Raw genomic sequence first — 26,265 nt, forward strand, 5'->3', positions numbered from 1 at the left:
CAGAGCTGAGAAGCTGTGACTTCATGGGCTTCTGTGAGTCTCTCTCTTCGCTATAGGAGGGGAGGGAGGGATGGACAGGATGAAGGGAGAAAGGGTGCAGGCTTCCAGGGACCCTAATGAGCTGGGACAGCAATGGAAGCCCTCACTCCCAAGGGCCCCAGAGCCCCTCCATGCCCCTGCTCTGCCCCAACTATACCCTCCCTAGGGCCAGGGAGCACAGGTCAGCTCTGGGACTTGGGGGGACCCAGAAGACAGGCTGTGACCTTGGTTGACATAGACTGCATTCTTCCCCCTCCCCTCCCTCCACTTCCTCCTCCCCTCTCCCCACCACCTCTCCAACCTTGGGAAATTCCAGCAGGAAATTTTGGCAGAGTGTCAAGGGAGTTCTCTCATGGGATGAGAATCTGGACCCTTTCACTGAATGGTTGTTCCTCACAATCCACCTTACATTTCTTTTCAAAAGCTCCATGGAACTCACAGATTAGGGGGTCATCACTTCACAGGGCAGGGTGAACAGGCCAAGATGATGGAGAGAGAGATTCAGTGGGTGGCCAGGCCCTGACCCTCTTTGGGCCACAGTTTCCCTGTCTGGAAAGTGAACTTTGCATTAGATGGGCTCTGAGACCGCTTTGAGATCCAATATCCTACGACTTGCTTTTTTTCTTTTTTTTTAAATTGAACTCACTCCTTAGCAATGTGGCCTTAGGTGAGTCACTGAAGCAAAGCCCCTGCTAGCTCATCTATGTCATGGGTACATTACCAGAGGTAACCTGTCAGCTAGAGTGGATTTTCACCCAATACACCTATTGCTGCTGGCTCATTGGGTCCACCATACAGGCAACTCAGGGCACTTTGTTATGAGTTCTGATCTTGGTTTCTGGTAAGTCTAGCTTTGAGATCCAGCCTCACCAACGACTAGCTGCATAACAAGTAGCTTAAACTCTCTGACCTTCAGTCTCCTCATCTGTGAAAAATGAACTTAACAGACACCTACTCCCCAGGATTGCCAGGAGACCATATCTGCGAGCTCGTAGAGAGTGTTAAGTACTCGGTCAATGCCAACTGTCACTTTGTGGTTGGCTGAGAGCCCCAGGGGTCAAGGTAACCACACTGGCCTGGAGCAAGTCACCAGCTCAGAGACTGAGTCAGAACTCTCTTTGAATGCAGACCAGTTCTCAAGGCCCGGGGAGCGACACCAGGGCAGCAGCGAGCGCAAAATGTTCTTGACACCTCCCGCCACCACCAACATCCCTGCCCCACATGCCCTTGGACCATATTCTGAGAAGCCCAGGACCCCATGGACCAATGCTCCTGCAAGGGCCTGAGTAAGCTCTGGAGGGAACCTGTCTGACAGGACCCCTCCTTCCCTGGTCTGTCCTTCCCTTTCCAGTCTGTCCCTGCTGGGCTCACAGAGGCCAGCCTTCCCTGGGAGGCAGCAGCAGGTCCTGCCCACTGCTTTGCTGTTTCAGAGAAATGTCTGTTTCAGCTAGGTGGCAGGAGGTGCCCTCCAGGGTTACAGCCCCCTGAGCCAAGTGGCCCAGCTCCCCCAGGGCCAATTAAAGGAGAACTACCGCCTTGACCTTGGTTGGTCCAAGTGTACATGAGTCTTACGGAAGTCATGCTTTGGACCTGTCAGTGTGTGTGCACCGAAGTACCGTGACACACCCAGCAGCCCCGTCCCAAATCACCCTGCCTTCTGAACCTTTGCTTAAGCTTCCTCAGTTGAGACTTGTGCCATGCACTGGGCACTAGAATGGCCCTAGTATAGCAGTAATGAAATGCCCCATGGAGTGAGTGCCGCCGTGTTCTGGGCCAAGAGCTACTGGTGTTGTCTCCTTAAATCTGGCCAGCTAAGTCCCAGGAAGTGGCTCTGTTATTTTATCCCCATTTGACAGCTGGGCAAACTGAGGTTCTGAGAGTAATTTGCCCAGGGACACACACAGCCAGGAAGTGGAAGAGCAGAATTTAAACCCAAACCAACTGGGCTCCAGATTTTAACCTCCTGAGTGGGCAGCCTCCACTCTGCCTGCCAGATCCTGTGTTCCCTGAGGGCTGGGACTGCTTCTGGTGCAGCCCAGGCTTCCTCCAGGGCCCGGTGCAAGGCCCAGAATCTGATTGATATCTAGCTGGCATTGAATGAATACAGTGTCTACTGACAGAATCAGTTCAGTGAGAAGCCCTTCAACCCTCAGCCACAACCAGACAAGGGGGACCCCAGGTGCTGGAGAGTTTTGACATCACACTCCACCCCCGATGCTGGACAGGACCCAAGTGTGTAAACTAGAATGTAGAGGTGGTAATAGGGAGCCGCAGATGGTCTGGGAGCAGAGGAGTGACGCAATGCCTAGGGGTGGGGAGGAGGAGCACTGCTTACACCACACAATTGGGTGCCGGTGCCGCGGGAGGCAACAACCCAGTTCTTTTGAGAATTGGGCAGCCACCAGGGAAGGCGAGGACAGACACAAGTGGAGACATTTTCTTCCCAAGTCACAGCAAATAGTCAGCCCTCACTGCAGGGCCTGGCCCCAGCTATACATCAGCATTCTTGGAGAGAGGGGAATGGTCAGCAGGGAGGCCCGGACATTAAGATTTGGGAAAACGGGGCCCTTCCACCTGCTTTCCGAGGCAGAGAAGGGAACTGCGAAGGCAAGGCGATGATCCAGAGAGCACGGGCTGAGGAGCACCGGCGGGGGTGCACAGACTGGGGCGCTCGGGCTGCCGGGCAGGCGGTCGGGCACCCGCTGGGGCGCAGGACCCAGGGCGCACCGGGTAGCCCGTCCCCGCGCCCCCTCGGCCGGGCCGCCCGCGGCGGCCGGCGGCAGGAGGCGCCCCTCGGAGAAGCGGCGTGGGCTGCCGCCGTGTAACCTGATATTTCTCTGCGCGGCCCCCGGAGGAATTTTTCCATTACCCACGCCGCAGCCTTTTCTCTCTCCCCCGCCTGGCTCGCTCGCCCCCCGCAGCCCCTCCGGGCTGCCGCGCCGAGGCACTTTGTGCAAATGTAACCTTTCAGCAGGCCCCGCCTCCGCCAGGAAGCTGCGCGTCCCGTTGCCAGGAACGCGACGCGGCGCGCTCGGAGCTGGAAGGCGGCCCGTTAATCAGCGGCGGCTGACAGAAAATCAGACAGCCCGGGCGGCCGGCCGGCCTCGGCCCCTCTCCCTCCCGGCGCCTCCGCGCCGCGCTCGCCGCGCGCCCGCTCTTTGTCCCCCCACCCACTCCGCCCCCGCGGCTCGCCCTGCCCTGCGCTCCGCGGGACCGAGCCTCTCCATCACGCCCCCTTCTCCTCCCTGACTCTCCGTCCTCTCCTTCTCCTCTCTTCTCCCTCGCCTCCTGGCCCTGTGTTTCCCGCTCTCTCTCCTTCCTGCCTGATCGCCTCGTCCTCGCTGCCTTGCCTTCTCCTGGACAGCAGAAAGTCAAAGTAAAGGGGCTCATTCTCCCCGTTCTTCGCCAGCCTCCTGGGAGGAGGTTGGGCTCCCCAGTGTGCCTCTTGGTAACGTCTTCCCCACTGTCTCCCCAAGATCTCAGGAACCGCCCCTGCCCCAGACAGAAAGATCTTAAGCTGAGTTTTATGAACGACCTTGGGATGGAAGGGGTCCATGAAATCCCTGAAATTATATGTCCCGCTTTGGATGCATGATGGGGGGCGGGGGTGTCAAAGGTTTTGTGGGTTTTTCAGAGAAGTCAGTGATTCAGAAAAGTAAAAAGTCACAGCCCTTGAGATGCTTCCCATGCATCTTTTTAATTAATCTATTCAACCAATATTTATTGAGACCTACTATGTGCCGGGTTCGTGCTAAGTCCTGGGACTGCAGCCATGAATTCTAGAGAAAGACCCTCACATTAGACAAACTACAAATAAATGTCATTACAGGCGCTCTGGGGCTAGGAAGGAACTGGGGAGAGGTTGAGTGGGAATGACAGAGGAGCCGGCCCAACTTGGGCTGGGGCAGGGGGGTCTCTGAGGACTTCACAGGTACCCTGGCTTCTACTCAGCCTGCACCCCAGCCTCCTCCCCCCCAGCACCCCCATACCAGCGCTGCCTGTCCCTGTTCTGTTCCCACAACCACCATAAACAGCACTCAAAGTATGCTGGGGGCTAAGGAAGACTATGGCCCCACCCTGGGCTCCCTTGAAAGCAGTAGAGCTGGAGGAGTGACTGATCCAAAGGTGTCCTATGTAGACAGGCTCGAAATTTGGATCCGGGTTTGTTTTGTAGTAAGGACATTTGCCAGCATTCTTTGAGCCACTGCTCTGTAGCAGGCACTAACTGAGGTGAGCATTTTACATGTGTCCTCTTTCACTGGCTCATTCGCCCGCCACTTCAACAAGTGTCTGCTGAGCCCCTCCTCTTGCCAGGCACCCTGCCAGATGCTGGCGATAGACCACTGGAGGGGCTCCTAGCCCTCATGGAGCTCATAGTCTGGTGGAGAGGAGACAACAGACAAATGAATTAATGAATGTCATAGCTGGTGACAAGGGGTGGGGATGAAATAAGCAAGGTAATAAGAGAGACAGCAACCAGTGTGCAAGGCGAGAGGTGAGTGGTAGCTACTCTGGATAGGGATGGTCAGGGAGGGCTTCCTGGAGGAGGGTTAATTCAAGGTGAGATGTAAAGTTCAAGAAGGAGCCGGTCACTTAAAGAGCGAGGCAGGAACTTCCCAGACAGAGGAAACAGTCCACAAAAAGTTTCTGCCATCCTTACAATGGCCTTGTGAGGTGGACATCACTACTATGCCCATTTTACAGACTAGGAAACTGAGGCTCAGAAAAGTGAAATTCCTTCTTGCCTGGGGTCACCCCACTAGGATTTGGTGGAGCAGGCCCTGGAATCCGGGCCTTCTCCCCACACTTTCCCCTTTTGTCTCCTGCCCCTGCCACCTCCTTCCTGAGGACTGGTGAGCAGGCCCCCTGTGGAGGTAGCAGTGGGTGGCAGGGCCAGGAAGTCTGAGTTCTAATCCTGTCTCTGCCTCTCCCAGCAGGGTGACGTGGGCATTCACTTACCTTCTCTGGGCCTCAGTTTCCCTCTCAGTGTGCAAGGATAATAAATGCATGCCTTTTACAAGGTTGCAGTCCAGTGAGGTCAAGGGCATAGAGTGTTTAGTAGAGGTCTCTGCACCCAGAAAGTGCTCAGGGTGATCAGAGCTGTCCCCAGATTAAATGAATTGTTCCTATAGAAGTGGTTTCTACAACTGGGCGAAAATTAGACAGGATTTTTTGTTGCTGCGAATGGCAGTGAGGGGTAGCCTGCACCTTTTGCTAAAAGGTCTGCGTTGCTCACCTCCCCTCTCTGCATTAAGCAAGCTCTTCCTCCCCCTCTCCCTCCCCCTCCCCGCATGACAGCTGCCCACTGAACTGTGAGAAAGAAACTCTGTATTGGAACAGTAAGGTGACCAGAGCTTAATCTATACAGGAGAACGCTGATGAGAATCAGCTTTGGCTAATGGCAGCCTCTTTGGGGCCCTGAGGACCCAGTCCTGTGGAACTCACCTGCTCTACGGCCAGCCTGACCTGCAGCTCGGCCCCAAAGCCATGCATGTGCTGGGCCTGGCCTGGGCCAGCTTGGGCCCCCTGCCCTCCTCTGATTTCTGGTTCCCTTCTTCTTTCCATCATCGGTGCGCCCACACAGCCAGTGTCCCTTATCATAGCACCAGACTGTGGCTTCCCCCCGGGGCTGGGGGCCTCCCAGGGCAGGCCAGGTCCTATCCTAACCACCAGGTGTTCCCAAGTTACTCCTGGCTCAGTAAACTTGAATGTGTCCATAATGTCGCTGACTCTTCTGCACCCCCAGAACTTCTGGCAGTGAGACGGGGTCTGGACAGGTGCCGGCTGGCTGTCTGGTCCCCCCGCCCTGCCCCTCTCCTGCAGAAGCAGGCCAGCCCTGCCAAATGCCAGACAGGAATGCAGCGCCCCTCCACAGCCTCCCTGCCTCTCCTGAGGCACCACCCTGGGCCTCCTGCCAGCGGGTAAACAGAGGAGTCTGAGGAGGGAGAACTCAGCAGCCTAGCTCTTGGGGGCTGGAAGGGATGGGTTTGGGGAAGGGTGGTGTGAGGGGAGCCAGCTCTGCCTTGGATTCAGGACCCCTGCTTCTCACCTGTCCCTGCCTCTAACCAGATGGGTGATTGGCCTCTGTCCTTCAGCCAATGGGACTCAACACAGGGACCGCCAGAGCTTGGGACCAGGGTCCCTGCATCCTCTTGGAAGGCACAGTGTCTAAATGTCTTTCATGGGGACTTGTACTGTTTCCCAGTTCAAAGCAAGTCTGCTGCTCCTGCTGTGTAATCTCAACTTGCTGCTTTCCAGCACTGAACTCACCCAGCTCTGAAGACTTTTGGGTCTCCCCCAACTCTGCTCCCAGGCCTAAAGCTACCTTCCAAATAAGTGTGGCCAGTTCTCAGCCCACAGAAGGCTGATGGCAAAATGATCGAGTCCAGCCCTTCTTTCTACCAACCTGGGAGAGATGGTCACTGCTGGCAACCTCCATGGCACTCCTCTCCCTAACCCTCTATGGCTCCCCATTGCCTACAGCTGTAGTTTCCAAACCTCCCTTTTTAGTAAGGAGACTTTGTAACACCTGTGTTGGTAAAACAGATGACTGCTGAGCATCTCAGGCTGAGGCAGGAGTTGGAGCAAGGCTGGACTCTGCCCCCCATCTTCCCCTCTCCTGGAAGCCCAACACTGTTGGCAAACCATTAGCCAAAAGATAAGGAAGGTATGAGTGTAGCACACAGATCTCCCACCCCTCCTTGGCTCCCACCCCTTCTTAGCTAGCCTCCTGGGTCAGAGGTCATGGTGGCAGGAAACCTTCCCGGGAGAGGCTATCCTTCTGAGCCCAACAGGGTCCTCACCTCCCAGGGCCTACAGACACACACACAAAGGTTTGACTGACACCACCCCATGCCAGGCCCTGTGCTGGGCACTGGGAGACCTGAGGCAGAAGTGGCTGCCTTCAGAGAACAGAAACCTCTGGGTAGGGGCCTGACACCCAAGAAACAAGTACAGGGATAAGATGGCTACAAACGGCAGTAAATGCCACAAAGACAACAAAACCAAAAGACAGAATCTGGCAGACATCATTAGACCACGGGGTCAGCAAGGGCTCCCTAGGAAGGACAGGGAACAGAGCATCTGGGCAGAGGGAACAGCATGTGCAAAGACCCTGTGTCTCTGTATGCTCCTAGTTGGGAATCATAGGATAAACAAAAGTGTCACATCAGGTCCCTCCCTCTCCACAAAAGGACAGGTACTCGATGTTCACAGCCTCACACATCAGAGTCAGAGATCAGAAATGACCGGCATGGCCACTGACAGGAGAAGGGATAAATAAACAGTGGAATTCAACTAAGCAATTAAAAAGGACACGTCCTGATGCACTCGGTGCCATGGCCGAATCCCCAAAATATGCTGAGTGAAAGCGCCAGGCACAAGAGGGAACGGTGCTGGGACTGCGCTTGTGTGTAGAGGCACAACCGTCTGGGGTGATGGAGGGCAGGCTAGCGGGTCTGTCCCGGGTGGAGCATGACGGGAACCTCCCGAGTGACAGGGCTGCTGGGACTCTTGCTCAGGGTGGTGATCACGCAGTGACACAAATGTAAGAAATCGCAGCGCTGTGCCCATAACACGAAAGTGCTTTATCTTGTGTAAAGTATACCTTGAGAAAGTCCTGAAAGGAAGATGAATACAGTTTGCCCTGTTTGGAAGGAGAGACTCCCACCTCACCCCAGCCCACCTCAGCCAAATCAGGAGTCACCCTGCCGGCTGAGTCTGAGGTCACCACTCAGGGCAGAAACCGAGTCCGGGCTCCCCCAGTTAAAAAAAAAAAAAAAAAAAGCCACCTGAACCCAGCGGGTCCTCCCCACCTCTCTCCTCTCCTCCCAGCTCCTCCCTCTCAAGTCCCCAGGGCCTGGAGGGGGTCCCAGGGTGGGGATGGGGTGGACCTGGAGACCAGCCTTCCAGAATGTTCCATGTCAGGCTGGGAAGGGCCCGGCTCCGCGGGAGCAGCTAGGCTGTAACCTGAGCCTCTGGTTAAGCGGATTTCTCCCGGGGCAGGACCCCCTCAGGTTCTGGAATGCAGCCTGGGGCGTGGCGGGTGGGGGGGGAGCGCTGGGAAGGGGTAACAAAGGGTGAGATCGCTTTGAAATTCTGCTTCCTGCCCCCTCGGTCTCAGAGCTGAACAAACACGCCCTCTTCTCCTGGCGGGGCCTTTGTTGGCAGTGGAAGTGGGGGGAACAGTCCAGGCCCGCCCTTGCCCAGGCTGGGATCGTGGTTTCCAGCCCCCCACCCATCCTCCAGGCCCAGCTGCCCCCCACCAGCTGCATGAAGCCCACCTCCAGTTCACGTGGGGCCAGAGCACAAGCCCCAGCACTTCCTCCGGAACCCAGTGGGCTCCAGCGTCGGCCCACGCATCAGGACGAGATTCAGCCCCACAGCCAGCGGGAGGAGGCATCGGGGCCTCCCGCAGCGGGTGAGGCTGCCCAGTGAGGCCAGGACTGAAGTTGTGGGGCCAGCTTGGGCGGAACATGCCTCCTGGTCGCTTCTCCCCGTGCTCCCCCCGCCCCCATCCCGCTCCCCCGTGACCGGCTTACATGGGTCCAGCACCAGGATTCTGGACAGGCTGAGACAGGGGCAGTGAACTGTCCCCAGTAGGGTTTTGTTTAGTTTCAGTAAGAGGTGCCACCTTTATTCCGGGCCTTCCAGCAGCTCCCTGAAGTGCAGTGAAGAACGGATGAGGCTGCAGCCCCTGGGCCCAGATCCGCGTGCTGCCCCAGGTTTCTCAATCTCAGCTAATAAATAAGGGAGGGGTGATGGTGAGGCTGCAGCCCCTCTCCTCATTCCGACTTAAGGCAGGGCCCCAGTACGGACACCTTACCCGAAAAGGACAGGGGCCTTCGGAAGGGAGCCATCTATCTGGTAGATAAGAGCATGGGGAGCCAGCAATACAACGACACACGGGTGTGCACACAAGCACATGCAGAGGCACCTGGCTCCTCCTTCTCCACGCCCCGGCTCCCAGGACAGTCCCAACGCTCAAACCCCCTCAGTGTCCCCTGTAAAGCCCCAGTGGCTACTCTCCCAGGAGACCCCTGACCTACCTGCGGCCTTCCTTCCTCCCCCTGCCTTTCCTGCCCTCTCCAGCCTGGGCCCCACCTTCAACGCCCAGGTCAGTTCCCATCCGCAACCCAAGCCCAGGCCATCACATCACCCCCTGGTGCCAAATGGCCCCTGAAGCCTCTCCATCCCTGGAGCCGTCCCTCAGACAGGACCTCCACCTCAGCTGTGTACCCACTGGACCCCAAGGAGGACTCCCTGCCTCCCTCCTCAGCCTGCACTTGACGCGTCCCTAGGCCCCTTCCTCATCTATCTGTCCAGGAGCACTGCCTGGGGGCCAGGTGCTGGGGATGGGGGCAGGAGCTGGCTGGACCATCAGAGGAAATCCCCAACTTAGTCTCCTGGTGAAGGGAAGGCAAGGACAGAAGCGGGCTTGATGGTACCATCCCTGCCGACAGGGATGTCACAGAACCTGAGCCAGGGTGGTCCAGCCACGGTGGACCTATAGGTCTCCTCTGGGGCCTCACTCTCTCCAGGCATCGTTACCAACTCCACCGAGCTGGCCTGGGGGTCTCCTCTGCACTCCCCCAGGCCCGCGGGCTGCCCCTAACACAGCACTGACCACTCTGCACTGTCCTTGTCTCCACGGCTCTGTCCCCCCCACCAGCTGGATCTCCAGGCTTCTGCTCACTTACGGACACACAGAGAGAAGTGAATTAGTGAGCGAGTGAATGAATGGACAAACAAATGAATGAGGGAAGAGCTTCTCCACCAATTGTTCATTTGTAGGCTTCCCTGCCCTTGCAGGTCATGCCCACACTCGGGGGAAGAATTTGCTCCCCTCCCCAGCCTTGTGCTGGTCATTAACTCAGTGCCTGGACTTGCCTGGTTAATGAATAATTAAGCTGGACAGGGGCTGACCTCAGGCTGACCTTGAGCCTCCCCCCAAGTCTTCCTCCAGTTGGATGTGTGACCACTTCCAAGTGACCCTTTTCCTCCTCTTTTCTATTGGTGAGTTCTGAATCCAGGGTAGTGCCAGGCACAGAGGTGCCCTGGCGCCAGCCCCGGAGTGCCTCTGCCCTGGAGGGCCCCAGAGTACCCACAAGGCCACTCCCCCAGGACACAGGGAGAGCGGGGACTGCTTCTTCTCCACACTCCTTACCAAAGCCCAGAATTGCAGAACTGAGCCGGCATGCAGGCCTCAGGCTGGGCTCTGCCATGGACGCACTGAGTGACCTGGGGTCCAGCTCTCCCCACAACTGGGCCTTGATTTCGCCATCATTCAAACAAGGAGGATGGGTTCAACCTGACTGCAGCTCGTTCTCTGATGCTGTGGAAACAGGTGAGTGTTGTGATACAGAGGAGTCCTCGGGGACCAAGTCATCATGCAGTGAGGACCCGAAATCACGCAGCAAGTTGGGGAGGGCTGGGAGGAGGACACAGATCTTTTGAGCCATAGTCCTGGCCTCCCTCGCCTTTAGGGCAGTCCTCCCTGTTGTCAGTGATTCTCTTCTCTTCTTGTCATTCATTCATTCACTGGATAAGTTAGGCAGGGCTTAGCATGAGGTGCCAGGGACTTGCTCTCAGGGAGGCCCAACCTAGGGGACAGAGCCATCCAGAGCAATTTGTGCTAAGGGGCAGGTCCACGAGAGAAAAGGGTGAGGAGGCCTCCTGGAGCAGGTGTCACCTAGAGGAGCAGACGAGGAGAGGGAGGCAGGAGCTGCCAGCAGGAGTAACAGCACGAGCAAACCCCGCAGAGCAACAATGAGCCCTCGGGAGACCTGCACACAGTCCAGTCAGCTTGGCTGTATCGTAACCTGATGAGCCACAGGTAGGAGCCTGGGATTAACTCCGAGACAACGAAGAGCAGAAGGGCTGGCACCAGGGAGCGGCACGGTCAGACTGCCATCTGGAAAGACAGCTCCGGCTGCTGTTGCAGAAAATGACTGAATGCAGCAGAGACAGCCCGGGAGCCTCTGGGTGTCACCCTGGGCAAGACGCAGTGGGGTCTGGATCGGTGGCAGGGGCTAGGAGAGAAGCAGACAGAATCAAGAGTTACTAGGAAGTAGGATCATCAAGACTTGGTAACTGACTTCTGCTTTTGGCCAAGATGGAGTAACAGGCCAGATTTGCCATCCCACTTGAAACAACCAAAAATTCAGAGAAAAAACCAAAAACACATGAAACGGTGGTTTAGAAAAAAAAAAAAAAATCTGAAAGGATTAGAGGGAACTGTCTCATGCTTATACTGGTTCCCACCAGCCAGAATGGAAAAGTCATAATTCACAGGGCAGTGGGTGGCTAGAGCACTGAGGAAGTTCTCGTCTCAGAATTGGGTAGAACTAGGAAATAATTAGCCTTAGACTGAGCATTGCTAAAAACCTGCCTAATAAATCATAAAGCAAGACCCAAAAGGATCAATTGGCTCCCAAGTAATTTAACTGTTTCTCAGAATAAGATTCAAGAAGATTTATAAGAATATAAAAATATCCAAAAATCCCAATGTCTGGCATCCACCAAGAATTACCAGGCATACAAAGAAGCAAGAAAGCATGACCCATAAAGGAAAGAATAGTCAATCAATAAAACCTGACCCAGGACTAACACAGGTTAGAATTAGCAGAGAAAGTTTCTAAAACAGTTTCTATAACTGTATTTCATATTTTCAAAATGTTAGAGACATGAAGATAAAAAAAAAGATTCAAGTTAACTTTTAAGGGTTGAAAACTACAAAGTCTGAGATGAAAAAACACACTGAATGGGATTTGTGGCAGGTCAGACAAGGCAGAAGAAAAGATAATGAACATGAAGGCGAGGCAATAAAAACTAGCCAAAACCAAACATAGGGAAAGAAGAATTTGTTTAAAAAGTGCAAAGAACAGTAGTCAGCTGTGGGATAATTCCAGGCTGCCTAATATAAGGATAATTGGGGTCCCAGAGGAATAGAGAAAGGGAAACAGAAAAAATATTGGAAGAAATATAGGAGAAAAATTTCCAAACTTAATGAAAACTATCCAAGAAGCTTAATGAACTCCATGCTTGGTGACCGACTGGATGTGGAGAGTGAGGGAGAAGGAGTGGGCAAGGATGATGTCCTAGATTCTGGCCCAGGAGACACGGCTAGGGTACCATTCTCTGATGGGGAGGCCTGGAGGAAGGGCAGGTAGGGTGGGATTGGGGCGGGAAGGATCTGTGTGGGCTCTAGGGATACAGATGGAGGTGCCAAGGGCAGCAAACGTGATGGGTCTGGCGTTCAGAAGGCAACGGGCTGGAGCTAGAAGCCCAGGAGATCGTGGAGAGATCACTGCCGGAGAGAGCTGAGGGCCAGGGGCAGATTTCAGGACATACTATCAGTTAATCAAGGGGCAGAGCCAGAAGAGCCGCATGAGAGCCTGAGGAGGGACATGCAGAGAGAGAGCAGGGAAGCCCAAGGAGCGCGGTATCCAGGTGGAGTGGCCCTGGTAAGAGAAGAGTCTAAAGTGGCAATGCTGTCGCTCAGAGGTGAAGTCTGGTGAGGCTGGCTTGGCCCTAGGCGGAGACTGCCTCAGGATATTGTACAGAAAATGGTAGACGGGGCCTGGAAGAGGGTGGCAAGCTTAAAATATTCTCAGAAGAGTGAGGGCTAGGTGAGTGGGAGGTGTGGTGGAGGCAGGGATGTCTGAATTTCAGACAGCGCCGTCATGCAAGCAAAGACCAGAGCAGGCTGGACCACGGTGCAGGGGCCGAGCCAAGGTCGCGGGGAACAACAGGATAGAGAAAGGGAGAGGCCAGTATGTTGGCCAGGGGATCCTGCTGGTGCAGGAGGGACACTCTGAGTGAGGAGAGGAGGACTCTGGGAGACCTCAGAGTCTTCTGAGCATGAAGCATTGTGCCAGGGTGAGGAGGTGACCCCAGGGACCAGGGTGCAGGAAGCACAAAGTGGGGAGGGAATTGGTGGGGGTTGGGGGGGCAGCAAGCTGTGGTGGATGGAAGGGCATCACAGACTTAGGTTAGGAACCAGGGAGATTCCTAGGGGGAGAGAGAGAGAGAGAGAGAGCTGGTTTTCCGCACACCAGGCTCCATCACTACCACCAAGGCTGGCAGCTTGAGGAAAGATGTGCTTGTGCAATCTTGCCTTCACAGAAGGTTCTGGCTGCCTAAGAGGAGAGCCATGACCCAGCCCCCACCTGAACCAGGGCTGTGGGATGGAGAAAAAGTCGAGAGGAGCCAGGCCCCACAGCCTGTCCCTGGAGCCCGATGTTCGGAGCAGACAGGCCAGGGCGCAGGTGTGAGAGGCCCAAGCGGGGACGTGGCAGGCGGCAGCCTGCCTCTCTGAGCTCAGAGGCTCGGGAGAGCCTCTCTTGGCAGAGGGCCCAGGGGAGGCCTCAGCGTGCTAGGCAAGGCCACCTGCTGTCTCCTGCCCCTGCCAGCCTCAGAGGCCCGGGGGGTGTGGGGAGGAGGCCATCTCCCTGGACCCCAGCTGGGTGCAGGGGGCAGCTGGCCAGCTCCTACCTCCCTCTTGAGCATCTTCCACCAGGTAAGCAGCAGCCAAGCCGCACCCCTGTCTCTTTGTCCTCCAGCTCTCGGCTGAACAATCGGGAAGCACCCTCCTCCCCACGGGAGCGTGCTGTGCTCCCTAATGAATGTGGGGGTTACACACACCCAGGGCGCCATGTGTTGTTCAGAAAGTCAATGGAGGCAAACACAGGCACAAACATAAGCACGCGCGGAAATGTGCACGCGCTTGGGAGTAGCTGCCTACACCGACGTGCACGTGTGTAGAGGGATTACACGTGTGCGCATGCAAACACACAGAAAGCATGAAACCACGAAGGTGAGTATATGCACTACATATCCACGCATGCTGGCATGCACACATTATGCACCCAGAATGCAAATACACAGCAGTTGCCCAGGCAAACATGGCCATGTCATCCCTGCAGCTCCGTGCATCCAGAGACGCCCATTCTAGGCGCTTAAAAGAATTCAGAGATGTTCACCCACACACATCTATGTGCATTGAAAACTAAGTGCAAACGGAGGTACACAGGCACATGCAAACATGCACAAAGATGCACGTTTACGCAGATGTACACCCACATTCACATACACAGTTATTCACACACGTACCGAGCTACTCACACTTAAACACGTGCATGCAGACTCAGCAGTGCATGCACACGTGCACAGTCATGCCCGTGGACACAGTGCACAAATACTTCCATGCATGCAAAGAGGTACCTGCAGATAGGCATGTGTCCTCATAAATACTCCGTGCTTAGAAGACCCCAGCAAAAGGCGCTCATTCCTGCAGGTGCACATTCACGCTACACTGAAGGCGCCACGAGGGCAGGGATCACAGCCCCTCTGGTTCATCACTGCATCCCTGATGCCCAGCTCAGGTCCTGGGCCCAGACAGTCTGGGGAATGGCCAGGAGTCCCATGTGGGTGAGTGAGGCTGGGACAGGCTTGTGGCTGGGGAAGGGGGAATTCAGGAATTACTCCTTGATTTTATCTTCCTCCCACTCTCCTCTTCCTCAGACCAGGGCTCCTGTGGCCAGCAGAGGGGCCACTTTCCCATGGGGGACCTTCAGCACCACCTTTGGAGCCCCCTTGGGGAACCAGGAAATCTTGGGATGGGGAGCCCTCAAGTTTCTATACCACCCTGCCCCTTTGACTGAGTCACTTGTTGACCTCGCCCAAGGTAATACGAACCCAGGGCTGATCCCCTCCAAAGCCCACAGCCCCTACAGTGATGGAGATCATTATCTCCTTTTCACAGGGGAGGAAACTAAGGCTCAGAGAGACCAAGAACAGAGCCAAGACTCCTCTGTAGGATTTCTGCACACTAGGCTTCCAGCTTCAGGGATGAACTTGACCCTGTCATCCCCCTACTCAAAGCCCTTCCATGCTCCCCTTCACTGGGACTAATCCTCAGACTCCCAACCCCTCCCTGACCGGACCCTGCTGACCTCCCCCTCGTCTCTTGCCCTCCAGCACACTAGCCTTTCCCAGTTTCTCGAATGTTCCAAATTCCATTTGAACTTCAACTTTAACCCATGCTGTTCCCCCTGCCCTTGAATCCTCCTACTCCACCTTCAGTTGCAGCTCAAATGTCATGTCTGCTCTTAGGATGTCCTCCCTGGTGGCCAATCCCCCACCTCCAGCCATAATCTGTCACAGTCCCCTGAACTCACCACAACTATTCCTAATCTGCTCAATACCCACCTTGCCCCAAGAGGGAACCCCCAAGGGGCCATCTTGCTCTCAGTATGCCCTGGCACATAGCAGATGCTGGACGGAGCTGTGCTAGAGGAATGATGAGGCTGTGGCTGGCAGGCAGGCAGGGGAGAGGGCAGCAGAGAGAAGGTGGTTGAGCCTGAAGGAGCCTTGGGGGACATAAGGTCCAAACCCCTTTTTGTATTAGGCTGGGGACAGGGGCAGGGGCTTGCCCAAGGTCACACACTGGTGAGAAGAGGGACAGAATTAGAGTTGAGGTCCCCTGCTCTCCAGCCTAGAGTCCACCCACCCATCCACCACCAACAGCCTAGTAATGAGAAAGGAGAGGCCCGCCCCTCCTCCCCCTTCCCTCCTCTCTGGAGGCTGCAGAGTCGAGCTGCCCTGAGCCAGTGGGCCTGGGGGCCCTGACCTCCCCCACCAAGCCTGCAGTATGCCAGTACCCATGAGAAGACCCCCTCCTGTCTCCCCTTTGCTAGCTGGGTTCTAGGGTCATGGGGCCACTCGCTGGCTGTAGGAGGTGGACAAGGCACCTCCCCTCTCTGAGCTTAGTTTACTCATCCATAAATTGGGGCTCTGACACCTCTCCTAGAGTCGCTGGGAAGAACTGGCGGTATAATCGTGAAATAAACGCCCAGCTTCCTGCTCGGCGACAAGCCCAGGCCCTCCTCATGGAGCCTCTAATTTTATCCTCTCAACAAGCAAGACGTAAGAACTACCCCGGTTTAGGTGAGGAAACTGAGGCTCAGGCCACGCACTTTCGCAGGCAGGAGGGCTCCGAACCCCGGTCTACAGCGAGCAGGGGTTTGTCTTTCCTCCTCGCCGGCGCTGGCCCGGGGGCAGGGTCCACACTGGGGGCGTTCTCCGCACCCCCGCGCCACGCGGAGCCCCGGGCGCCAGGCCCACCAGCGGGGCGGCCAGAGCTGAGGGCGGGGGCCGCGCTGGGGCTGGACGGGGGCGCCTGTCCGCACGGGGCCGGCCGTGGGTCGATACCGCGGCGGGATAAAGAGGAGAGGAGAGAGCAGAGCTGCAGGGAGGGCGCGGGGAGGAGGAGGAGGGGGGTGGAGGACAGCCGGGATGGGGAGGGCGGCAGAGGGGAGGGGGGAGAGGAGGGCCCGCCCCCACCGCTGCGCCTTCCTCCCCACACCCCGCCCGGCGGGCCCGGCCCGGGTCTGCAGCCGTCAGCGCTGAGCGCGGCCCCACGGCCCCGCCGAGGGATCGATAACTAATTTCACCGTAGCAGCCGCCCCAGTTTTTTCCCGATAATTGTGCGCCGGCAGCTGCGAGCGAGGCCCCCAGCCCGGCGCGCGGCCCCCGCCCGCGCCCGATCAATTGACACCGCCACCGGGCGGCAGGAAAACTCATTTTTCTCTCCCTCCCCGGCTCCCGGTGGGCGCCGGCGAAGCTCCGCCTCGCGCCGAGGAGAGGGATGGGGGGCGCGGGCTGGTTCCCGGACTGACAGGTTTGGGAAGGAGACTTCCAGGGAATCCGAGGAAGCCAGAGTGCCTCAGTTTCTCGGTTCCCAGGTAGGGGCGTGGCCGGAGGCCTGGCGTTTGGATTGAGCCGGCCCTCGAGGCTTTCCCGTTGCGGGATGCAAGCGTCCCCCGCCTGAGAGCGCAGGCGCTGTGGTCTGGATGCGTAGGTTCGAATCCGGTCTCTACCAGCTACCACTGTGTGACCTCGGACTCCTTCTTCCCTTTGAGCTCTTCCTCCTTGATTCTCAGTTTCCCCATCTTCCCAAAGGGGCCCGGCATAGTCCTGGGCACGCAGGGCTGTTGATCGGAGGCGCGCGGGGGGCGGGGGTGTTGGAAGGGCGTTACACAAGTACTCGCTCTATAAATGGTGGTTGTCATCGGAGAGTGGAGGAACTCTTCATCAGTTACTCACTGAGCACCTACTGTGCGCTAGGCACTGTTCTGGGCGTTGGGAACAGAGCAATGATGACAGTAGACAAAAATCCCTGCCCTTATGGAACTGACCTTCTACCGAGGGGATGGACAATAATACATCAATGAAGTGAGAAGATGAGAAAAGCAATAGAGGAAAGTAAACTAGGGCACGTGAGATAGGGTGTGTGTGGGGGGCGTTGCAAGGACGGTGCAGCCCCCAGGACCAACTGAACAGGGCTTCTTTGCCAGAGGCCCCTTTGCCAAGCTGGAGCTGCTGGCTCCCACCCTGCTGTCTCTTCAAGGTCAGGGAAAGCTGCAGACTTGGCGTTCTCTGAGGAGGGTAGGCAGGAGGAGGGAGAACAGAGAATGGAGAAGGCGAGATGGGTCGAGTCCACAGTGGGGCCTGGAGGGAGTCCAGAGAGAAAGGGGGAGTGTAGACAGAGGGAGAAGGGAGGACAGAGCTCTGATGGCCGGGAGGCCTGCAGGGTCAAGGTCAGAAGGGACGCAGGCAGTCGGCTGTCCCAGCTGAGCCGCTGAGGCTCAGAGACAGGCAGGGGCCTGCCCAAGACCACAATGCATGTAGGGGTCAGAGGTGGGCTCCTGAGTCCTGAGGTGAGAGAGAAAGGCCAGAGAGGGAGGGACTGAGGGGAGGGAGCAGTGGGGGGAGCCCATAGGCTGGGTCAGAGTGGGGAGGGGAGCCCAGCTGTGCCTCTCAGAGGTCAGCTGGAGCTTCCTTGGAATGACGTGGGTTGTTAGGACATCTCTGGGAGGCCTGGGAATGACTCAGGGAACCCCATCTGCTGACCAGACTCCCCCTGCCCTGCCCCCAGCCAGATGCCCAGATCTGACAGAGGGGTCCTAAGGCTTCCCCATGAGGGTGGGGGCCCAAGGCTGCTGGGGGGTGAGGCGTTCTGGGCCTGAACAAACCTCAGGACTCTCCCCCTGCCCCAATTTCCTCATCTTGAAAATGGAGCTAGTGGTGAAGTTCTCAGGGTCTGTCAGTCTTCTTCCCTCCAAATTCCTGGCACAGCCAGCCCAGTCACGGGGTAGAGAGCAGTGACTTGGCAGAAATGAAAGTGCTAGCAACCAAATGAGGTTAGCAGAGGCAGGAAGGGCTGCGCTGGGTGGCTGGGATCTGGAACACACAGAGCTAGGCCACACCCACCCGTTTGTCAGTTTGTCCATCCATCCACCCACCCAGACATTCAGCATGTATTTAGTAAGCACCTACTGTGTGCAAGGCACTATGGAGGGGGCTGGGCATGAGGTCCCTGCCTCTTCCATCCTCTCCCTCTCCCCACAACCCCCACACTTTCTCTTGAGGAGTGGTCGAAGGAGCACTGGATTGGGAGTCAAGGTAGAACTCAGACCCACCTGGTGGCCCCTCTGTGCCTTGGCTGGACGAACAAAAACCATGTTGAGGGCCTGGCTCCCAGTATGTCGTCCATCCAGTCCTGCAGTCCCCGTGAGGCAAGATGAGGGAACAGAGACCAGGACTCACCCAGGGTCCCACAGCCGGGAAGTTGTGCCTGTTCCAAGCCTCAGAGTTGCAGATTTGAGGATCCTGCGGAGAAACCAGGCCATGGGGTGAGGACTAAGTCCTCACCTTTCCCTCAGTTGGTGGCTTTGGCTGCCCCTTTGCCCACACCCAGTGGCGGCTGATGCCCGGGGAGGTCATCAGGGTGACCTCAGCTTCCACACTAGCCCCTGAGCCAGCCCAGGCAGGGGCCAAGCCTCCCTTTCTAGAGCCTTGTGCTCCGCCAGTCAGCTGTGAGGGGAAGGCAGGGCAGCCTCCCTTGCAGCTGAGAGCACAGGGTTTGTAAGGCCTGGGTCCCACCCCGGCTGTTGCCCACGAGCCCTGTGCCCTGGTGCAGGCTGAGCCTCAGGGTCCCTATCTGGAAGATGGGCATCTCAGAGGTTCAGTAGGAGCCCCGCAGGCCAGACCCTGTGCTGGACCCATCCACTAAGGCCTTTGAGGAGGTGAGCATCCCCTCTTCTGCACCCTTCAGTCTTCCAGGCCCTGCCACGTTTCTCGGCCACAGTGACGATGCTGAGCCACCTGACAGGACACCACAGCATGACCACACCCAAGGCCTTACAGAATTTTTGGCTTGGAGACGTGAGATCCCAGTCCACCTGGGCCTGGGACCAAGAGCCACACTTTATGGCAAGGAAAGAGCACAGTGGATGCAGCACAGTAGCCACTGGTCTGACCCTAGAGCAACAGGCCTGATGGAATGCTGGGGCGTCTGGCTCGTGTGACACCTGGTGCCCAGAACCCACAGCCAGTCAATGGTACCCCTAACAAGGACACACAGTCCAGGAACAAGCTGTGGAAATAGGATTGCGGCCCCTCCATCACTTCCAGTGCCTTGCTTGAAGATTTACATTTCTCCTCCCTGCAACTTAAGACATTGTCACATAAGAGGTCCTGGTTACCTGGGACTGGTGTGGGGAGGGCACAGAATGGGTCCCACTGAACTCAAAGCTGTGACTGCCCTCTGAGCACTGTGGAGCCCTCATGCCAGGGACCAGCCCTGGGACATCTCTGATTCCCCATATGGGGTACCCCTCCCCCACCAGGAATGACTTTTGGGCACCCGGACACCGTAATGGTGAACTCAGGGATGCGAGTTGGTGCTGGCTGTCTGTCCTATCCTGTTTCGCTCTCCCCTCTCCCCATCCCTTGCTCTTGTCCCTGCGACTATACTCCCAGACATGTACTTCAGCCTTTATTTTAGCCTGCTCTGGAGGAACCCAGACCAAACAGGTGTTACGGGCTGAACTATGTCCCTACCCCCGCCCCGAAGTTTACAGGTTGAAGTCCAAACCCCCAGTACCTTAGAGGTTACTGTGTTTGGACACAGGGTCTTTAAAGAGGTAATTAAGTTCAAATGAGGTCACCAGGGTGGGCCCTAATCTAAGGACTGGTGTCCCTCTAACAAGAGGAAATTAGGACCCAGACACACACACAGGAAGGACCACATGAAGACACAGCTATCTACAATTACAAACCAAGGAGAGAGAGGCCTCAGAGGAACCAACGCTGCCAATGCCTTGCTCTTGGGTTTCCAGTCTCCAGAACTGTGAGAAAATATATTTCTGTTGTTTAAGCCACTGGGTCTGTGGCGCGTTGTCATGGCGGCTCAGAGATACACACGGTGTCCTGTTATCACCCCCATTCTACAACCAAAGAGGTCGAGACTTCGAGACGCAAGGACTCACCCAGGGTCACACAGCTAGTGAGCAGCAGAGCCCAAATGCAAACGGGGTCTTTGGGCAGCAGAGTGCAGGCGCTCCACACTAGGAATGCTAGGAGTGCAGTCAGTCTTCAGACCCCCTGGCCCGGCATCACCGGCTCCTCTCCCAGGTCTGGGAAGCCCCTCCCTCCAGCCGGGCCCACCCCTCCTTCTCCAGCTTTGGCGGCACTGGCCTTGGGAGGCTCCCTCTAGCTCCCTGCCTCTGGGCCTCTGGCTCAGCTGTTGCTGCAGCGCTGAGTTCTGCCAGCTGATTCCCTCCTTCCTCTCCTCTGAAGTCTCTCCTCCGGCAGCTTTAAACACACACACACACACACACACACACACACACACACACGCACACTCAGTGCTCACCCCCTTTTGACAGCCGCTCTCGGGCTCTCTCTACCACCTTCCTTAATGCCTGCTGCAGACCAGTGCAGAGGGACTTTGGGACACTCTCTGAAAACCATGCCCCCGTTGCTCCCTGTGTTCCAGTTGCCTGGGTGACACCCTCTTGTCCTAGCAGGACGCTGTGCACAGAGGATCTCACTGACTCCTATCCCCTGCAGCAGGGACTAGTAGCATCTCCATTTTCTATATGAGGAACCAAGGCCCAGAGAGGGGTAGGGCTCTGCCTAAGGATGCACAGCGAGTGCAGTGGTGGGGCTGGGATTCATCCCTAGTCCCAAGACCCAGCTCTCCCCAGCAGAGGCCAAATGCAAAAAATGGAATTAATCCCAAAGTGTTGTGGCTAATGCAGGCCCTTCCGTGAGAGCAGGCTGTGATGCAGGGCAGAGGGCGGAACCAGGCATGTGCACCCAGAGGTCATTCCCCTCCCCGCCACTGCCCTGATCCTCTCCCCGTGGGCGCTCCAAACTCCTTGAAGGACAAGCATGAACCTCCGCCCAGCCCATGCTCCCTCCCATGTGGCTGCCTGACCCTCAGGCATGAGGATGCTCTGCAGAGACCCTCAAAGACTCCCACTCTGCAGGGAGGGGATGCTGACACAGGCCAACCTTTCAGGCACCTCTTATGTGCCTGGCTCTTTGCCGTGTTGTAGCCATGGAAGGTGGAGCCAGGCCAGGCTTGACCTCCCACAGCACATCATCTAGTGGGGGGAACACGCAATGATCCTACAGGCAGCTGGAACTTTCTAATCACAACAAACGCTGTGAGGGAAAGGAGGTCAATAATGGGATGATCTGACCCAGTCTAAGGAGAGGTTACGGAGGGCTTCCTGGAGGGGGTGGCCCATGAGCGGAGATCTGAAGAATGAGGGGGAGTAACCCAGCTAAAGAGGAAGGGAACAGCATGGCAGCTTGAGGGAATGGCATGTGTTATTCAAAGGACCTGTACAGGGAGGGACACGGAGAGAAGCGGCAGGGACAGGGCCCATGAAATGGAGTTGGTGGAGGATTCAGACGAGGCTGGAAAGGCTCCCAAGGGCTGGGGTGGGTAGGGCCCCGTGAGCCACGTTTCAGACTCTTGTCTGGCAGATACCTGTGTTTTGAGCCCCCGCGCCGGTGTGGTGGAGTGGGGTCAACGCACAGAAGCAGGCAAAAAGGCGAGGCTGGCGGTGCGTCCAGGTGAGAGGACCTGGGGATATGTTAGCTGGTGTGAATATTAAAACACAAAACAAACAAACAAAAAACAAAACCCAAGACTCAGCACAGCAGCGACAATATTATCCAGCCCTGATTTCAAACCGGGAGGGACCTTGGAGATTCTTGGTTTGTGGACACACCGTTTTACACGTGAGGAAACAGGCCCGGGGAAGTGCTTTACCCCCGAGTGAGTCTGCTGGTTCGTTCATTTAACAAACAGTTTTTGAGCACCTACTAGGTGCCAGACACTGTGCTAAGGGCTGGAGACAGAAAAATGAGCAAGACAGACCTGGCCCACTGCATCAGGGATACGCTGGGGCCAAACCTGCATGGTTCTCAGTGCAGGATGGCCACAGGGATGGAGGGAGGGTAGGAATGGGATGATGATGACAAAATTATACTTACTGAGCATTTTCCATCGCAGACACTGTGTCAAACCTGTGAATATGATTTCATTAATTGCTACAAGGCGACAAGGAAGTGTCATGGTGCCATTTTACAGATGACAGGATTAAGGGTCAGAGAGGTGGCACAACCTCCCTCAGCCAGGCATGAGTGAGGGACGGGGCAGGCTGTCCGGGCTAAGGGGCCGGACCAACCCCCCCTCCACTACCCCAGCTTGTCCTCCTCCCCAGGACCCAGGCCAGAGCTGGGAGGATGGTGCGGGGGTGGGGTGGGTTGCCTGGAGAAGTAACGCTTGGCTTGGTGTCCCCTGGGGACCCTGGGAGGACTCTACCCCTTCCCCCATTCAGTGGAGGGGCCTGGCCTGGGGGATGGAGGTCATGGGGAGGTTAGGGAGGAAGGAAGGAGCAGAATGTGTCAGGCATTGAAGGCTGCAGGCATCCGCCTTCCTTCTTCCCCTCTCTACTCTCCCCTCCCCCTCCAACAGCAAGGCAACCTCTACAAGTCTGAGTCCACTGTCTATGCAAGGTAGAGGGGACTAGCTTGGGGAGTGGAGCCCTCTGGCCTTCCCCTGCACCAGCCCCACTCCAGGGCACAGTCTTGGCTCCACCACCATCCCTGATCACCAACTACAGGAACACACGTGCTGCACACCCCTCCTGCAAGATCGCAGCCTCCTCACTCATGCACCCAGACATATGCACTCATTCATTTATTCATTCATTCAACAAAGTTCTGAGCATCTGCTCTGGGCTAGACGCCGTGCTGGGTGCTGGTGACAGGGTACAGCAAGGCATTCTAGGTTCCTGTCCTCAGACCAGGACCTCAGAGGGAAGAAGGATGGTCATGAGGGATTACTGTACCTTGTGGTTAGTGCTGAGACTGGGGGAGCACATGAGAGGGAGGTGCCACTAGGTCAAAGGGGAGGATAATCATCCCAGTGGGGGTAGCAGTCAGGGAAGGCTTCCTGGAGGAGGTGATAGCTTACCAAAGAATGAGTAGGAGCCAGTCAGTGAGGAGGAAAAGGGAAAAGTGTTCCAGACAGAGGGAATAGCATGGGTGAAGGCCTGGACTCCCACAGGAACATGACCCACTTAAGGGATAGAGAGGAGGCAGGCAGGGCTGGATCTGAGGGTGCGAGTGGGGGAGCTGGGGAAGCTGAGATGCTGCAAGAGCTAGAAGGTGCTGGGCCCTGTCGGCTACGGTGAAGATTTGAATTTCTCCCTGAGGTTACAGGGGGCTGTGAGCAGGGGAGTGCCAGGTCGAAGGTGAGTTTCAGAATGCTCATCCAGGCTGCATATACACCTGAACACAGGTCCCGGCACACACGCATACCTGCCCCCACCCACGCACCCACCCAGGACACACGCAGGGATACACCTATGTGCCTGGCCCTGTGCTGAGCTCTTCACAAACACAGCATCCGGTCTGGCCCTACAGGTAAGTTCTACCTACTCTCCGCATTTTACAGAAGAGGAAATTGAGGGTCGGAGAGGTGCAGAGTCTTGTCCGGAGACTCACATGTAGGCTCAGCAGAAGCGGCGCCCAGGACCCCGTCTCCAGGCTGAGATTGTGACCACCACACTCTGAGGCCCCCTGGTGAAGAGAGGCAGCGGCAGACAGCACCTGAGGGGAGCCCTTCTTTCTGGAACAGCAGGGCTGGCTAAGACCTGGGAGAAAAGCTGGTGCAACCCCTCTGGACTGGTTTCTTGTTGCTGCTGCGACAAATAACCACAAAGTTCGTGGTTTAAACAGCACAAATTTGTTCTCCTAAGAGTCTGGCAGTCAGAAGCCCAAAGTCAGAGTCTCAGCAGGGCTGTGTTCCTTCTGTGGGTCTAGGGGACAATCTGTTTCCTTGCTTTATTCAGCTTCTTGAGGCTGCCCACATTCCTTGGTTTGTGGCCCCATCCTCCTTTTTCAAAGCCAGGAGCACAGCACCTTCCAGCCTCTCTTTCTAACTCTGACCTTCCTGCTTATCTTGTGATTACACTGGGCCCACCCCCACCAGCCTGACTGTGAACCCCCAGGGGGCTTGGTAGTGCTTCTCCCACATCCTTCCTCCCCCACCCTCCACACACCGCCCGGGTTAGGCCCGGGTCCACCACTGCTGCCTAGAAGACAGGGAGCCCTGTCCAGGCTTCCTGGGAAGGGGCCAGGATGCCCCTGAGGTCTCAGGCTCTCTGGGCTCTGGTCCGAGCCCCACCCCTCCTCCCTTGCCAGGGGTAAGAGCCGGCTAAGGAGGAGCTGAAGTTCGAATGGGTGGGGACCCGTAAGGCCTGTACGAATTCCCCTAGACCCGACTGCTGCCTCCAGCTCTGGGGGAATGGTGCCAGGAGCCAATTAGCTGGGCCCCACCAGGCTCTGGACCTCTTTCCTGGCGGCGGCGAACAGGAGGGGGGTTCTAGGACCTGGGCCCAAGGGCATTCCAGGGAGCTTGGAGCGGAGAGTCCCTACTCTGCCATGTCCCTGCTGGGCCACCTGTGGGGAGTCCTACTCCCTCTCTGGGCCCCTGGGGAAGATGGAGATAATCTTGGAGCCCTCCTCCTGGGTTTCTTGGGGATTCAGCGCAGCTGGTGGCGCAGGTACTCCATGTTAAGAACAGTCCAAACCTGCGAAGTAGCCAGACATAGGCCTTCACTTACCATGAAAACAGCAATGTCTCCACCGGGATCCTGGAGAGAAGGTGACACCCAGCGGAGCTGCTGCCCTCCTGCCGCTCAGCTGACCTCTAACGTGAGCAAGAGGCAGAGTTTTGTGGTTGCGAGACCGCCGCGATATGGAGGTTGGTTGTTACCAGAGCATAACTAAGCGGGACCTGACTAACACGTTTTCTCCCCCAGCTGGATCCACTTCCGGCAGATACACTCACTGTCTGCCCTCCTCCTGACCTGCTGCTTCTGCAGGAACTCCAGAGAGGAGCAAAGTAAAGGAACCCGCGACCCAAGAGGGAAAAACCAGGAAGTGAGCTGGCTCCACCTTCTCCTTCAATTCCCACATTTCATTGGTTATTGGGGTCAGGTGATTCTACCTGGAGTCTAGGGCTCCTCCCCTTAGTGATTGGCCCCGCCCCCACGCCTGCCCCAAGCCTTTTTCCTGCCTTCCCAGAACGCCATGCTTGGTGAGTATAATGTCTGCACCCCAAAGATTAGAGCACAGTAGGATTCCTTAAACTGGGGTATCACATGGGTAGAATTCAGGGTGTTCATGAACTTGGATGGGAAAAAGATTACATCTTCAATTTCCCTACCCTGTAACCATATCCAGTTTAGCATTTCCTTCAGTGATGAACATACCCAGCACACCCTGTATTCAGCAGTACCTGCGGCTTTGTTCCCAGTAGAAATTGCTGGTATCTTCAGATCACATCAAAGTTGATGCAGACTTCTCAAAATCTCACTCATCCCTCCTCCGTTTTAGACCCGCTGCTGAGTCTTGTTAATGGTTAATAGAGTAGCACATTTATCATTTCATCACAACTGTGGCTTTTAAAAATATCTTGATAGCTGTATTTCAAATTAATTGGCTTCCAGTATCATCCCATGTATTTGTGATACATTTACAAACAAGACAGGGTGTGGAGGTGCCACCAAATGCCCCAGTGGTCCATGGCACAGAAAAGTCATGACCACCTGCTGTAGGGAGAAGAATTGGGACTTTGGGTACTTGGAGAAGTAGGGCCAGAAGCGCAGCTGGGAGGCCTGCAGGGAATCTGTCAGGGGCCCTGCAGTTGGGTGCCTGGTGTTCAGGTGGAGCTGGTTGGAGAGAGAATGGGGCTCTCTGGTTGTCTGGGCCTCTCTCCCTGAGGGATGGCGCCTCAAGGCTGGAGGCTGGGCCTTTCTAGGGCCTCCTCTCTCTGCACCAAACCCAGACTGA

At 56.5% G+C, this 26,265-nt stretch overlaps 1 protein-coding gene across 1 annotated transcript in view; it reads left to right on the forward strand.

Annotated features, from left to right (window-relative positions):
* Positions 1-10,060: 10,060 nt before the first annotated feature.
* NTMT1 (N-terminal Xaa-Pro-Lys N-methyltransferase 1) overlaps positions 10,061-26,265 on the forward strand; it is a 46,097-nt gene continuing 29,892 nt past the window's right edge. The window contains exon 1 of the mRNA XM_064490607.1: positions 10,061-10,384. The gene's annotated coding sequence lies outside the window, so the exon portion shown is untranslated. The remainder of the gene's footprint in view (positions 10,385-26,265) is intronic.

The sequence above is a fragment of the Camelus dromedarius genome, chromosome 10 (assembly GCF_036321535.1).
Source record: "Camelus dromedarius isolate mCamDro1 chromosome 10, mCamDro1.pat, whole genome shotgun sequence".
NCBI lineage: Eukaryota > Metazoa > Chordata > Mammalia > Artiodactyla > Camelidae > Camelus > Camelus dromedarius.